Raw genomic sequence first — 12,512 nt, forward strand, 5'->3', positions numbered from 1 at the left:
ATGTAGACGTCTTAGCACCCCTCTAGTGCACTCTGGAACCCTCTGTTCCACAGAATTGGGCCCCCCAGATATCTTTGGGACCTCCAGACCCCTTAGACACCCTCTAGTCTCCTCGCAACCCCTCCAGATTTCTCCCTTCTTCCCCAGAGACATTTCTTGACAGTGTAGACCCCTTAGCAGTTCTCTAGTGCACTCTGGACCCCTCTTTTTTACAGAATAGGGCCCCCAGCTCTCTTTGGTCCCCCCAGACCCCTTAGACTCCCTCTAGTCTCCTCGCAACCCGTCCAGATTTCTCCGTTCTTAACCAGAGGTATTTCTGGACTATGTAGATGTTTTAGCACCCCTCTAGTGTGCTCTGGAACTCTCTTTTGCACAGAGTGGGGCCCCCCACCCCTCCTGTGGCACCCCAGACCCCTTAGACATCCTCTGGTCTCCTCGAAACCCCTCCAGATTTCTCTCTTCTTCCCCAGAGGCATTTCTGGACCATGTAGACATCTTACTACCTCTCTAGTGCACTCTGGATTTCTCTTTTCCAGAGTGGGGCCCCCTAGCTCTCTTGTGGCCCCCCAGGCCCCTTCGACACTCTCTAGTCTTCTCGCAACCCCTTCAGATTTCGCCCTTCTTCCCCAGAGCCGTTTCTTGACAGTGTAGACTCCTTAGCGCCCTTCTAGTGCGCTCTGGACCCGTCTTTGCCACAGAATTCGGCCCCCCAGGCCTCTTGTGGGCCTCTAGCCCCGTTAGACACCCTCTAGTCTCCTGGCAACCCCTCCAGATTTCTCCCTTCTTCCCCAGAGGCATTTCTTGACCGTGTAGACCCCTTAGCAGCCCTCTAGTGCACTCTGGACCCCTCTTTTTTACAGAATAGGGCCCCCAGCTCTCTTTGGTCCCCCCAGACCCCTTAGACTCCCTCTAGTCTCCTCGCAACCCGTCCAGATTTCTCCGTTCTTAACCAGAGGTATTTCTGGACTATGTAGATGTTTTAGCACCCCTCTAGTGTGCTCTGGAACTCTCTTTTGCACAGAGTGGGGCCCCCCACCCCTCCTGTGGCACCCCAGACCCCTTAGACATCCTCTGGTCTCCTCGAAACCCCTCCAGATTTCTCTCTTCTTCCCCAGAGGCATTTCTGGACCATGTAGACACCTTACTACCTCTCTAGTGCACTCTGGTTTTCTCTTTTCCAGAGTGGGGCCCCCTAGCTCTCTTGTGGCCCCCCAGGCCCCTTCGACACTCTCTAGTCTTCTCGCAACCCCTTCAGATTTCGCCCTTCTTCCCCAGAGCCGTTTCTTGACAGTGTAGACTCCTTAGCGCCCTTCTAGTGCGCTCTGGACCCGTCTTTGCCACAGAATTCGGCCCCCCAGGCCTCTTGTGGGCCTCTAGCCCCGTTAGACACCCTCTAGTCTCCTGGCAACCCCTCCAGATTTCTCCCTTCTTCCCCAGAGGCATTTCTTGACCGTGTAGACCCCTTAGCAGCCCTCTAGTGCACTCTGGACCCGTCTTTTCCACAGAATTGGGCCCCCTAGCTGTCTTCTGGCCCCCAGACCGCTTTAGACACCCTCTAGTCTCCTCGCATCTCCTCCAGATTTCTCCCTTCTTCCCCAGAGGCATTTCTAGCCCATGCAGACACCTTAACACTCCTCTAGTGCGCTCTGGACCCCTCTTTTCCACAGAATGGGTCCCCCCAGCTCTCTTCTGGCCCCCCAGACCCCTTAGACACCCTCTAGTCTTCTGGCAACCCCTCCAGATTTCTCCCTTCTTCCCCAGAGCCATTTCTTGACAGTGTAGATCCGTTAGCATCCCTCTAGTGCACTCTGGACCCCTTTTTTCCACAGAATGGGTCCCCCCAGCTATCTTTTGGCCCCCCAGATGCCTTAGACCCCCTCTAGGCTCCTCGCAACCCCTCTAGATTTCTCCCTTCTTGCCCAGAGCCATTTCTTGACTGTGTAGACGCCATAGAACCCCGCTAGTGTGCTCTGGACCCCTCTTTTCCACAGAATGCAGCCCCCCAGCTCTCTTCTGGCCCTCCAGACCCCTTAGACACTCTCTAGTCTCCTCGCAACCCCCTCCAGATTTCTCCCTTCTTCCCCAGAGGCATTTTTTTGACAGTGTAGACGCCTTAGCACCCCTCTAGTGCACTCTGGACCCCTCTTTTCCACAGAATTGGGCCCCCCAGATATCTTTGGGACCTCCAGACCCCTTAGACCCCCTCTAGTCTCCTCGCAACCCCTGCAGATTTCTCCCTTCTTCCCCAGAGGCATTTCTAGACCATGTAGTCCCCTTAGCACCCCTCTAGTGCACTCTGGACCTCTCTTTTCCACAGAATGGGCCCCTCAGTTCTCTTCTGGCCCCCCAGACTCCTTAGACACCCTCTAGTCTCCTCGCAACCCCTCCACATTTTTCCTTTCTTCCACAGAGGCATTTCTGGACCGTGTAGATGCTTTAGCACTCCTCTAGTGCACTCTGGATCCCTCTTTTCCACAGAATTGGCCCCCCAGCTCTCTTGTGGCCCCCAGGCCCCTTAGACATCCTCTAGTCTCCTTGCAACCCCTCCAGATTTCTCCCTTCTTCCCCAGAGCCATTTCTGGACCATGTAGACGCCTTAGCACCCCTCTAGTGCGCTCTGGATCCCTCTTTTCCACAGAATAGGGCCCCCCAGCTCTCTTTTGGCCCCCCAGGCCCTTTAGACACCCTCTAGTGTGCTCGCAACCCCTCCAGATTTCTCCCTTCTTCCCCAGAGGCATTTCTGGACCATGTAGATCCCCGTAGCCCCCCTCTAGTGTACTGTAGAGTTCCTTCTGTATTTGCTTTCAGCATTCCTCATTGTCCCTTGTGGTTCTTGTGCCAGGGCCTGTGTGCCTGGAGTGGGGAGATAGAGTTTCCATGGGGGTGGGGGGAGCCTGCAGGCACCATCCTGTCAGCTGCACTGAGTCCTGTGACATGCCTTATGGCCCCTCTGGTGTGCCTTAAGCCCCTTTATTTGTATTTTGCTTTGCCCCAGAGCCCTGCATTTGCCCTCTGATGCCCTCCGGAGCCCTCAATTCACATTTTGGGTTGCCCCCAAGGGCTCTGTGTGCCTTTTGTTGGGCCCTGTGGTTGTTTTGCAGCACACTGCAAAGTTCTCTGTTTAGCTTTCTCTCCTGTCCCAGAGTTTTCTGGGTGCTTCTTGGTGGTGCCCCCAGAGTCACTCTGTTTGCTCTGTCATTGCCTTTTTCTACTTTTGTTGTACCCAGAGCTCTCCATTTGTTCTCTTGTCCTCTGCATACTCCCCTTTCCCCTCTCTATACCCCAGGCCTCTCCCTTCAGCTTTCAGGAAGCTGCTCTCAGGAGTGGGGGTGCCTCTGCTGCCCTGGCAGCCCCAGTTGTCCCTGATGGGGCTGATGGCCATTCCCTCTCCCCAGTTCCTGATGGGCTGCAGCTGCAGGCCCTGGGGCTGGGATGAATGCCAGGTGGAGCTGGGTGGCAGGACAGGCCCCAGGTGGGGCTCCATGGCTGGGACAGGTGGGACAAGCCCCAGGTGGGGCTGATGGCAAGGGCGGGCACACGCCTGGGCTGGGGCTGCATTTGGGGGAAGCTCATGCTGGGGCTGGTTCTGGACGATGGAGCTGCTGCTGAGCACTGCTGCCTGGGACCGGCACGCGGCTGCCCTGCGGAGGAGGTGAGCGGGGCTGGGGGGGTGCGCGCTCCGGGCTGCAGGTCCCTCATGTGCCGGGGGTCCTGGTGGGTGGGAGTGTCCCGGGCAGCGCAGCACAACTGGGGTGCACTGGGGCCAGGGGAAACTGCACCGGGGCTAGGGAGGGTGGTGTGCTGGGGCAGTGGGGGCTGAGGATGTGGTGGGGAAGAGCAGTGCACCGGGGCCATGGAGGTGGAGGGAGGGAGGAAGGGGGTGTGCCGAGGCTGTGGTGGTATGGGGGGGGGGGTAAGGGGGTGCGTTGGGGTTCGGGTGGGGAGGAAGGAGGTGCGGTGGGTCTGCAGTGGTGCTGGGGGGGAAGAAGAGGGGTGCGCCAGGATGGGGCAGGGGGGAAGGCAGGCGGTCCGCTGGGGCTGTGGTGCGGTTTATTGCGCAGTCGGAGGAGCGCGGGGAGGGGGGGGTGGTGTCTCCTATGTCCGCTGGGGACCGCGTTGGGGAGGGGGAGGAGGGATCCCAGGGGAAGCGCAGGGAGGGTCGTGGGGGGAGGCAGGGGCAGTGTTGGAGTTGACCCGTAGCCGGCCGCGGCGGTGTCGGGGGAGCCCCGGGCCGGTGCTGGGGATCGCGGGGTCGCGCTCGGGGCTCTGCGGTGGATTCCGGGGAGACAGGGAGGAAAAGGGAACGGGGGCGGGACGGAAAGGAACGGAATCTCCACAGGGTTAAACTTCACCTAGCGCTACGGGGGGAGGGGGGGGGCCGGGGGCGCCGCTGGCATGCCGGGAGCGGTAGTCTTCCGGCACCGGGCTTCCGGGAGGCCGTTTTTTGTTTGAACGGCATGCCGGGAGATGTAGTCTTCCCGCATTGGGCTGCTCGGACAGCATGCTGTGCCTCTCGAGGCGGCCGGAGGGGCAGTCCTTTGCCAGCGGGGTTCTCACCAGCCGGCCACGTTATGCTCTCTGGCAGGCCAGGAGCTGCAGTTCCAGGTGCCGGTGCCTTCTCAGCCCTGCAGCAGTGGCCCGCTGGGTCTGTTCCTTACTGGACATGTGCTGCTCACGCAGGAGTCCCCATAGGTCATTGGGGACAGTGGCATTTCCCTGGTTTTCCCTAGTACAAGGCAGGAAGCATTTTCCATCTCTGGTGTGACCAGGCAGGCTTGCCCCCAGGGGCTGGGGCCGTCCCTCTTGGAAATGGGGAGGGCAGGGAGAGTAGGAGGGCGTTGCGGGCTCCTGGTAGTTGTAGCTTTGCTCAAGATTGGGGCCAATTAGGCAGCAGCTATGAGGAGTGGCAGTGCTGGGAGGGCACGGTGCGGAGCTGTCCTGCTGTGCAGCACAAGGGAAAGTCCTCAAGGAAATGTGAACAGCACTGTCTCTGTCCAAGGACCCCAAAACAGCCTGAGAGACCCTGGAACAGCCACCCCACAGCAGTACCGGGGACACCATGTCACTGCCTCCCAAGGGCACTGCGTTCAGCTACCTTTAACTGTGTGGAAAGAGCCTGCAGGCAGGAGCCCTGGCCACAGGTACAGAGAATCCCCGGTAGCCTGGAACTATATCTCTTTTCTTTACAAAGATGCCATCTCTTTGATGCCTTGCTGCTGCTTCCATCTTGCTCGGTGCCCAAGTCTACTACATTCAGATCCACCTTTCTTGCTGCCCTCTGCTCTGTCTGAGCTGCTTGCCAGATCAAAAGGCGTGTGTGGCTAAGAACTAGGCCAAGGTGTCTCAGCTGCTTGCTATAGGACAACTGGGGGGTGAATCGGCAACAGGACAGGAAAGTACCTGTGGATGAGAAACAGCTGCTTTAGAGATCTAAGACGCAGGGGCAACTGAGAGGAGTGAAAGGAGCAGGGGAAAATGGTGATGAGGAAGGTGTGCTGTTAGAGGCAGTACAGTGCAGAAGAGAGGGAAAGCTTGCTCCTATGATGAAATAAAAACTGACCTTAAGAGAGATTTGCTTTTTGCTCTTCAGGTTATGAGTACGCGTGACTTCCTGAGAACTGTTCTGAGCATGCAGTGTTGCAGGTCACGACTGCCTGGGCAGCGATCCCCAACTTGTCTGCCGAGACTACGCAACAGCTCACAGCTGCCTGTGCAATGAAAGCAAAGGCCAACTTCTCAGAGGGAAGAAGCAGGCTCCACACAGGAAGATTATGGCAGGTGAGCTAATGCCCCAGAACCTTCAGTTTTCCTCCGCGTCCCCCCCAGGACTCACCCATTTGCTCCCTAGTTCCCTCAGGACCAATCCATTTGCTTTTAGGTATGCTCCAAGGCACTCCATTTGTTCTCTTGCCCCTTCAAAATTCTTTGCTTCTTTCTAGTTCCTGCAAGGTTATTCTGACATTTGGTGTCTGTAGGCCCTCTGGTAGCATCAAGACTCCTATGTTTGTCCTCTTGTCCTATTAAGTCCCCCCTCTTTTCCCTCTAGTCTCCTCAAAACCTCTCCGTTTGCCATTGGTGCGTCTCGGCGCCTTTGCTTTTCCCTCTAGTCCTCTCAGGATGCCTCTCTTTGCCCTCTGAGCCCCTTAGGGTCCATCTCCTAGCCCTTTAGCCCCATCAGAACCCCTCTGAGTGCCACACGCTCCCCTCAGGACGCCTTGGTTTGCCTTGGGGGTACCCCAGAGCCCTATGCATTCATTGCACCCTTTCAGTATGCCCTACGGCCCTTCTTTTCCATTGGCTGCACTGTAGAGTCCTCTCTATGCCCTATCGCTATGACCATTCCATGTGCCCTCTATCCCATCAGATCCCCTTTCCTTCCGCTCCCCTTTCCTTCCAGTCCCCTTAAGGCTCCTCTGTCTTCCTTGGTTGTGCCTCACGTACCTCTATGCGTCCCCTAGTCTGCTCAAAATCCATCCCCTCCTGTCCCCTCAGAGCACCTCCTGAGGTCTTCCTTGTTAGCCAGTTCTCCTATTTTGGCTGTTTAGGCCCCTTAGGACCCCTCTGCTCTGCTGAGCATGCCTCCTGGGGTGCTGGTATGGCCCCAGAGCTGTTCTCTGGACCCCAGGCCTCCTAGAGAACAGCTGGTCTCCTCAGAAACCTTTCATATTTCGTCCTGGTTCCCCACAGTTGGGTTTTTGGCCACCTAGTCCCCTTAAAACTCCTCGCCTGCTCAGAACACCCCTACTGGGGTGCTTGCTGTGACCTGGAGCTGTCTTCGGGCCCCCCAGGCGCCTTAGACACCCTCTAGTCTCCTCGCAACCCCTCCAGATTTCTCCCTTCTTCCCCAGAGGCATTTCTTGACAGTGTAGACCCCTTAGCACCCCTCTAGTGCGCTCTGGACCCCTCTTTTCCACAGAATTGGGCCCCCAGCTCTCTTTGGTCCCCCCAGGCCCCTTAGACCCCCTCTAGTCTCCTCGCAACCCCTCCAGATTTCTCCCTTCTTCCCCAGAGGAATTTCTGGACCATGTAGATGTCTTAGCACCCCTCTAGTGTGCTCTGGACTCCTCTTTTCCACAGAGTGGGGCCCCCCACCCCTCCTGTGGCACCCCAGACCCCTTAGACACCCTCTAGTCTCCTCGAAACCCCTCCATATTTCTCCCTTCTTCCCCAGAGGCATTTCTGGACCATGTAGACACCTTAGGGGTCCAGAGCGCACTAGAGGGGTGCTAAGGTGTCTACATGGTTAAGAAATGTCTCTGGGAAAGAAGGGAGCAATCTGGAGGCCTTCTGAGGAGACTAGAGGGTGTCTAAGTGGTCTAGGGGGCCATAAGAGAGCTGGGGGCCCAATTCTGTGGAAAAGAGGTGTCCAGAGCGCACTAGAGGGGGTGCTAAGGTGTCTACATGGTCCAGAAATGCCTCTGGGGAAGAAGGGAGAAATCTGGAGGAGTTGCGAAGAGACTAGAGGGTGTCTAAGGGGTCTGGGGGCCCAGAAGAGTGCTGGGGGGCCAAATTCTGTGGAACAGAGGGGTCCAGAGCGCACTAGAGGGGTGCTCTTTTCCACAGAGTCCAGATCCCAGCTCTCTTCTGGTCCCCAGGCCCCTTAGACACCCTCTAGTCTCCTCTCATCCCCTCCAGATTTCTCCCTTCTTCCCCGGAGGCATTTTTTGACTGCGTAGACGCCATAGAACCCCTGTAGTGCGCTCTGGACCCCTCTTTTCCATAGAATGCAGCCCCCCAGCTATCTTCTGGCCCCCCAGACCACTTAGACCCCCTCTAGTCTCCTCGCAACCCCTGCAGATTTCTCCCTTCTTCCCTAGAGGCAGTTCTTGACCGTGTCGACACCTTAGCACCCCTCTACTGCGCTCTGGACCCCTAAGGTGTTGACGTGGTCAAGAAATGCCTATGGGGAAGAAGGAAGCAATGTGGAGGGCTTCTGCGGAGACTACAGGGTGTCTTGGGGGTCTGGGGACCAAATGAGAGGTGGGGACCCCACTTTCTGGAAAAGAGCATCCCTCTAGTGCCCTCTTGATCCCTCTGTTCAACGGAATAGGACCCCTAGCTCTCTTTTGGCCCCCCAGGCCCCTTAGACACCCTCTAGTCTCCTTGCCACACCTCCAGATTTCTCCCTTCTTCCCCAGAAGCATTTATGGACAGTGTAGACGCCTTAGCACCCCTCTAGTGCACTCTGGACCCCCCTTTTCCACATATTTGGGCCCACCAGATATCTTTCGGATCTCCAGACGCTTTAGACACCCTCTAATCTCCTCGCAACCCCTCCAGATTTCTCCCTTCTTCCCCAGAGGCATTTCTTGAGAGTGTAGACACCTTAGCACCCCTCTAGTGCGCTCTGGACCCCACTTTTAAACAGAAGGAGGCCCCCCAGCTCTCTTTGGTCCCCCAGACCCCCTCTAGTCTCCTCGCAACTCCTCCAGATTTCTCCCTTCTTCCCCAGAAGCATTTATGGACAGTGTAGACACCTTAGCACCCCTCTAGTGCGCTCTGGACCCCTCTTTTCCACAGAATTGGGCCCCCCGGATATCTTTGGGACCTCCAGACCCCTTTAGACACCCTCTAGTCTCCTCGCAACTCCTCCAGATTTCTCCCTTCTTCCCCAGAGCCATTTCTTCACAGCGTAGACACTTTAGCACCCCTCTAGTGCGCTCTGGAACCCTCTTTTCCACAGAATTGGGTCCCCCCAGCTCTCATCTGGCCCCCCAGACCCCTTAGACACCCTCTAGTCTCCTCGCAACCCCTCCAGATTTCTCCCTTCTTCCCCAGAAGCATTTATGGACAGTGTAGACGCCTTAGCACCCCTCTAGTACACTCTGGGCCCCCCTTTTCTACATAATTGGGCCCACCAGATATCTTTCAGATCTCCAGACGCTTTAGACACCCTCTAGTCTCCTCGCAACCCCTCCAGATTTCTCCCTTCTTCCCCAGAGGCATTTCTTGAGAGTGTAGACACCTTAGCACCCCTCTAGTGCGCTCTGGACCCCACTTTTAAACAGAAGGAGGCCCCCCAGCTCTCTTTGGTCCCCCAGACCCCCTCTAGTCTCCTCGCAACTCCTCCAGATTTCTCCCTTCTTCCCCAGAAGCATTTATGGACAGTGTAGACACCTTAGCACCCCTCTAGTGCGCTCTGGACCCCTCTTTTCCACAGAATTGGGCCCCCCGGATATCTTTGGGACCTCCAGACCCCTTTAGACACCCTCTAGTCTCCTCGCAACTCCTCCAGATTTCTCCCTTCTTCCCCAGAGCCATTTCTTCACAGCGTAGACACTTTAGCACCCCTCTAGTGCGCTCTGGATCCCTCTTTTCCACAGAATGGGGCCCCCCAGCTCTCTTGTGGCCCCCCAGACCCCTTAGACTCCCTCTAGTCTCCTCGCAACCCCTCCAGATTTCTCCCTTCTTCCCCAGAAGCATTTATGGACAGTGTAGACGCCTTAGCACCCCTCTAGTGCACTCTGGGCCCCCCTTTTCTACATAATTGGGCCCACCAGATATCTTTCAGATCTCCAGACGCTTTAGACACCCTCTAGTCTCCTCGCAACCCCTCCAGATTTCTCCCTTCTTCCCCAGAGGCATTTCTTGAGCGTGTAGACGCTTTAGCACCCCTCTAGTGCACTCTGGACCCCTCTTTTCCACAGAATGGCCCCCCCCCCAGCTCTCTTTTGGCCCCCCAGACTCCTTAGACCCCCTCTAGTCTCCTCGCAACCGCTCCAGCTTTCTTCCTTCTTCCCCAGAGGCATTTCTGGACCATGTAGACGTCTTAGCACCCCTCTAGTGCACTCTGGAACCCTCTGTTCCACAGAATTGGGCCCCCCAGATATCTTTGGGACCTCCAGACCCTTTAGACACCCTCTAGTCTCCTCGCAACCCCTCCAGATTTCTCCCTTCTTCCCCAGAGACATTTCTTGACAGTGTAGACCCCTTAGCAGTCCTCTAGTGCACTCTGGACCCCTCTTTTTTACAGAATAGGGCCCCCAGCTCTCTTTGGTCCCCCCAGACCCCTTAGACTCCCTCTAGTCTCCTCGCAACCCGTCCAGATTTCTCCGTTCTTAACCAGAGGTATTTCTGGACTATGTAGATGTTTTAGCACCCCTCTAGTGTGCTCTGGAACTCTCTTTTGCACAGAGTGGGGCCCCCCACCCCTCCTGTGGCACCCCAGACCCCTTAGACATCCTCTGGTCTCCTCGAAACCCCTCCAGATTTCTCTCTTCTTCCCCAGAGGCATTTCTGGACCATGTAGACACCTTACTACCTCTCTAGTGCACTCTGGATTCCTCTTTTCCAGAGTGGGGCCCCCTAGCTCTCTTGTGGCCCCCCAGGCCCCTTGGACACCCTCTAGTCTTCTCGCAACCCCTTCAGATTTCGCCCTTCTTCCCCAGAGCCGTTTCTTGACAGTGTAGACTCCTTAGCGCCCTTCTAGTGCGCTCTGGACCCGTCTTTGCCACAGAATTCGGCCCCCCAGGCCTCTTGTGGGCCTCTAGCCCCGTTAGACACCCTCTAGTCTCCTGGCAACCCCTCCAGATTTCTCCCTTCTTCCCCAGAGGCATTTCTTGACCGTGTAGACCCCTTAGCAGCCCTCTAGTGCACTCTGGACCCGTCTTTTCCACAGAATTGGGCCCCCTAGCTGTCTTCTGGCCCCCAGACCGCTTTAGACACCCTCTAGTCTCCTTGCAACCTCTCCAGATTTCTCCCTTCTTCCCCAGAGGCATTTCTAGCCCATGCAGACACCTTAACACTCCTCTAGTGCGCTCTGGACCCCTCTTTTCCACAGAATGGGTCCCCCCAGCTCTCTTCTGGCCCCCCAGACCCCTTAGACACCCTCTAGTTTTCTGGCAACCCCTCCAGATTTCTCCCTTCTTCCCCAGAGGCATTTCTTGACAGTGTAGACCCGTTAGCATCCCTCTAGTGTGCTCTGGACCCCTTTTTTCCACAGAATGGGTCCCGCCAGCTATCTTTTGGCCCCCCAGATGCCTTAGACCCCCTCTAGGCTCCTCGCAACCCCTCTAGATTTCTCCCTTCTTCCCCAGAGGCATTTCTTGACAGTGTAGACCCGTTAGCATCCCTCTAGTGTGCTCTGGACCCCTCTTTTCCACAGAATGGGTCCCCCCAGCTATCTTTTGGCCCCCCAGATGCCTTAGACCCCCTCTAGGCTCCTCGCAACCCCTCTAGATTTCTCCCTTCTTGCCCAGAGCCATTTCTTGACTGTGTAGACGCCATAGAACCCCGCTAGTGTGCTCTGGACCCCTCTTTTCCACAGAATGCAGCCCCCCAGCTCTCTTCTGGCCCTCCAGACCCCTTAGACACTCTCTAGTCTCCTCGCAACCCCCTCCAGATTTCTCCCTTCTTCCCCAGAGGCATTTTTTTGACAGTGTAGACGCCTTAGCACCCCTCTAGTGCACTCTGGACCCCTCTTTTCCACAGAATTGGGCCCCCCAGATATCTTTGGGACCTCCAGACCCCTTAGACCCCCTCTAGTCTCCTCGCAACCCCTGCAGATTTCTCCCTTCTTCCCCAGAAGCATTTCTTGACTATGTAGACACCTTAGCACCCCTCTAGTGCACTCTGGACCTCTCTTTTCCACAGAATGGGCCCCTCAGTTCTCTTCTGGCCCCCCAGACTCCTTAGACACCCTCTAGTCTCCTCGCAACCCCTCCACATTTTTCCTTTCTTCCACAGAGGCATTTCTGGACCGTGTAGATGCTTTAGCACTCCTCTAGTGCACTCTGGATCCCTCTTTTCCACAGAATTGGCCCCCCAGCTCTCTTGTGGCCCCCAGGCCCCTTAGACATCCTCTAGTCTCCTTGCAACCCCTCCAGATTTCTCCCTTCTTCCCCAGAAGCATTTCTTGACTATGTAGACGCCTTAGCACCCCTCTAGTGCGCTCTGGATCCCTCTTTTCCACAGAATAGGGCCCCCCAGCTCTCTTTTGGCCCCCCAGGCCCTTTAGACACCCTCTAGTGTGCTCGCAACCCCTCCAGATTTCTCCCTTCTTCCCCAGAGGCATTTCTGGACCATGTAGACCCCCGTAGCCCCCCTCTAGTGTACTGTAGAGTTCCTTCTGTATTTGCTTTCAGCATTCCTCATTGTCCCTTGTGGTTCTTGTGCCAGGGCCTGTGTGCCTGGAGTGGGGAGATAGAGTTTCCATGGGGGTGGGGGGAGCCTGCAGGCACCATCCTGTCAGCTGCACTGAGTCCTGTGACATGCCTTATGACCCCTGTGGTGTGCCTTAAGCCCCTTTATTTGTATTTTGCTTTGCCCCAGAGCCCTGCATTTGCCCTCTGATGCCCTCCGGAGCCCTCAATTCACATTTTGGGTTGCCCCCAAGGGCTCTGTGTGCCTTTTGTTGGGCCCTGTGGTTGTTTTGCAGCACACTGCAAAGTTCTCTGTTTAGCTTTCTCTCCTGTCCCAGAGTTTTCTGGGTGCTTCTTGGTGGTACCCCCAGAGTCACTCTGTTTGCTCTGTCATTGCCTTTTTCTACTTTTGTTGTACCCAGAGCTCTCCAT

This window comes from Dromaius novaehollandiae, chromosome 13 (genome assembly GCF_036370855.1).
Source record: "Dromaius novaehollandiae isolate bDroNov1 chromosome 13, bDroNov1.hap1, whole genome shotgun sequence".
NCBI classification, from domain to species: domain Eukaryota; kingdom Metazoa; phylum Chordata; class Aves; order Casuariiformes; family Dromaiidae; genus Dromaius; species Dromaius novaehollandiae.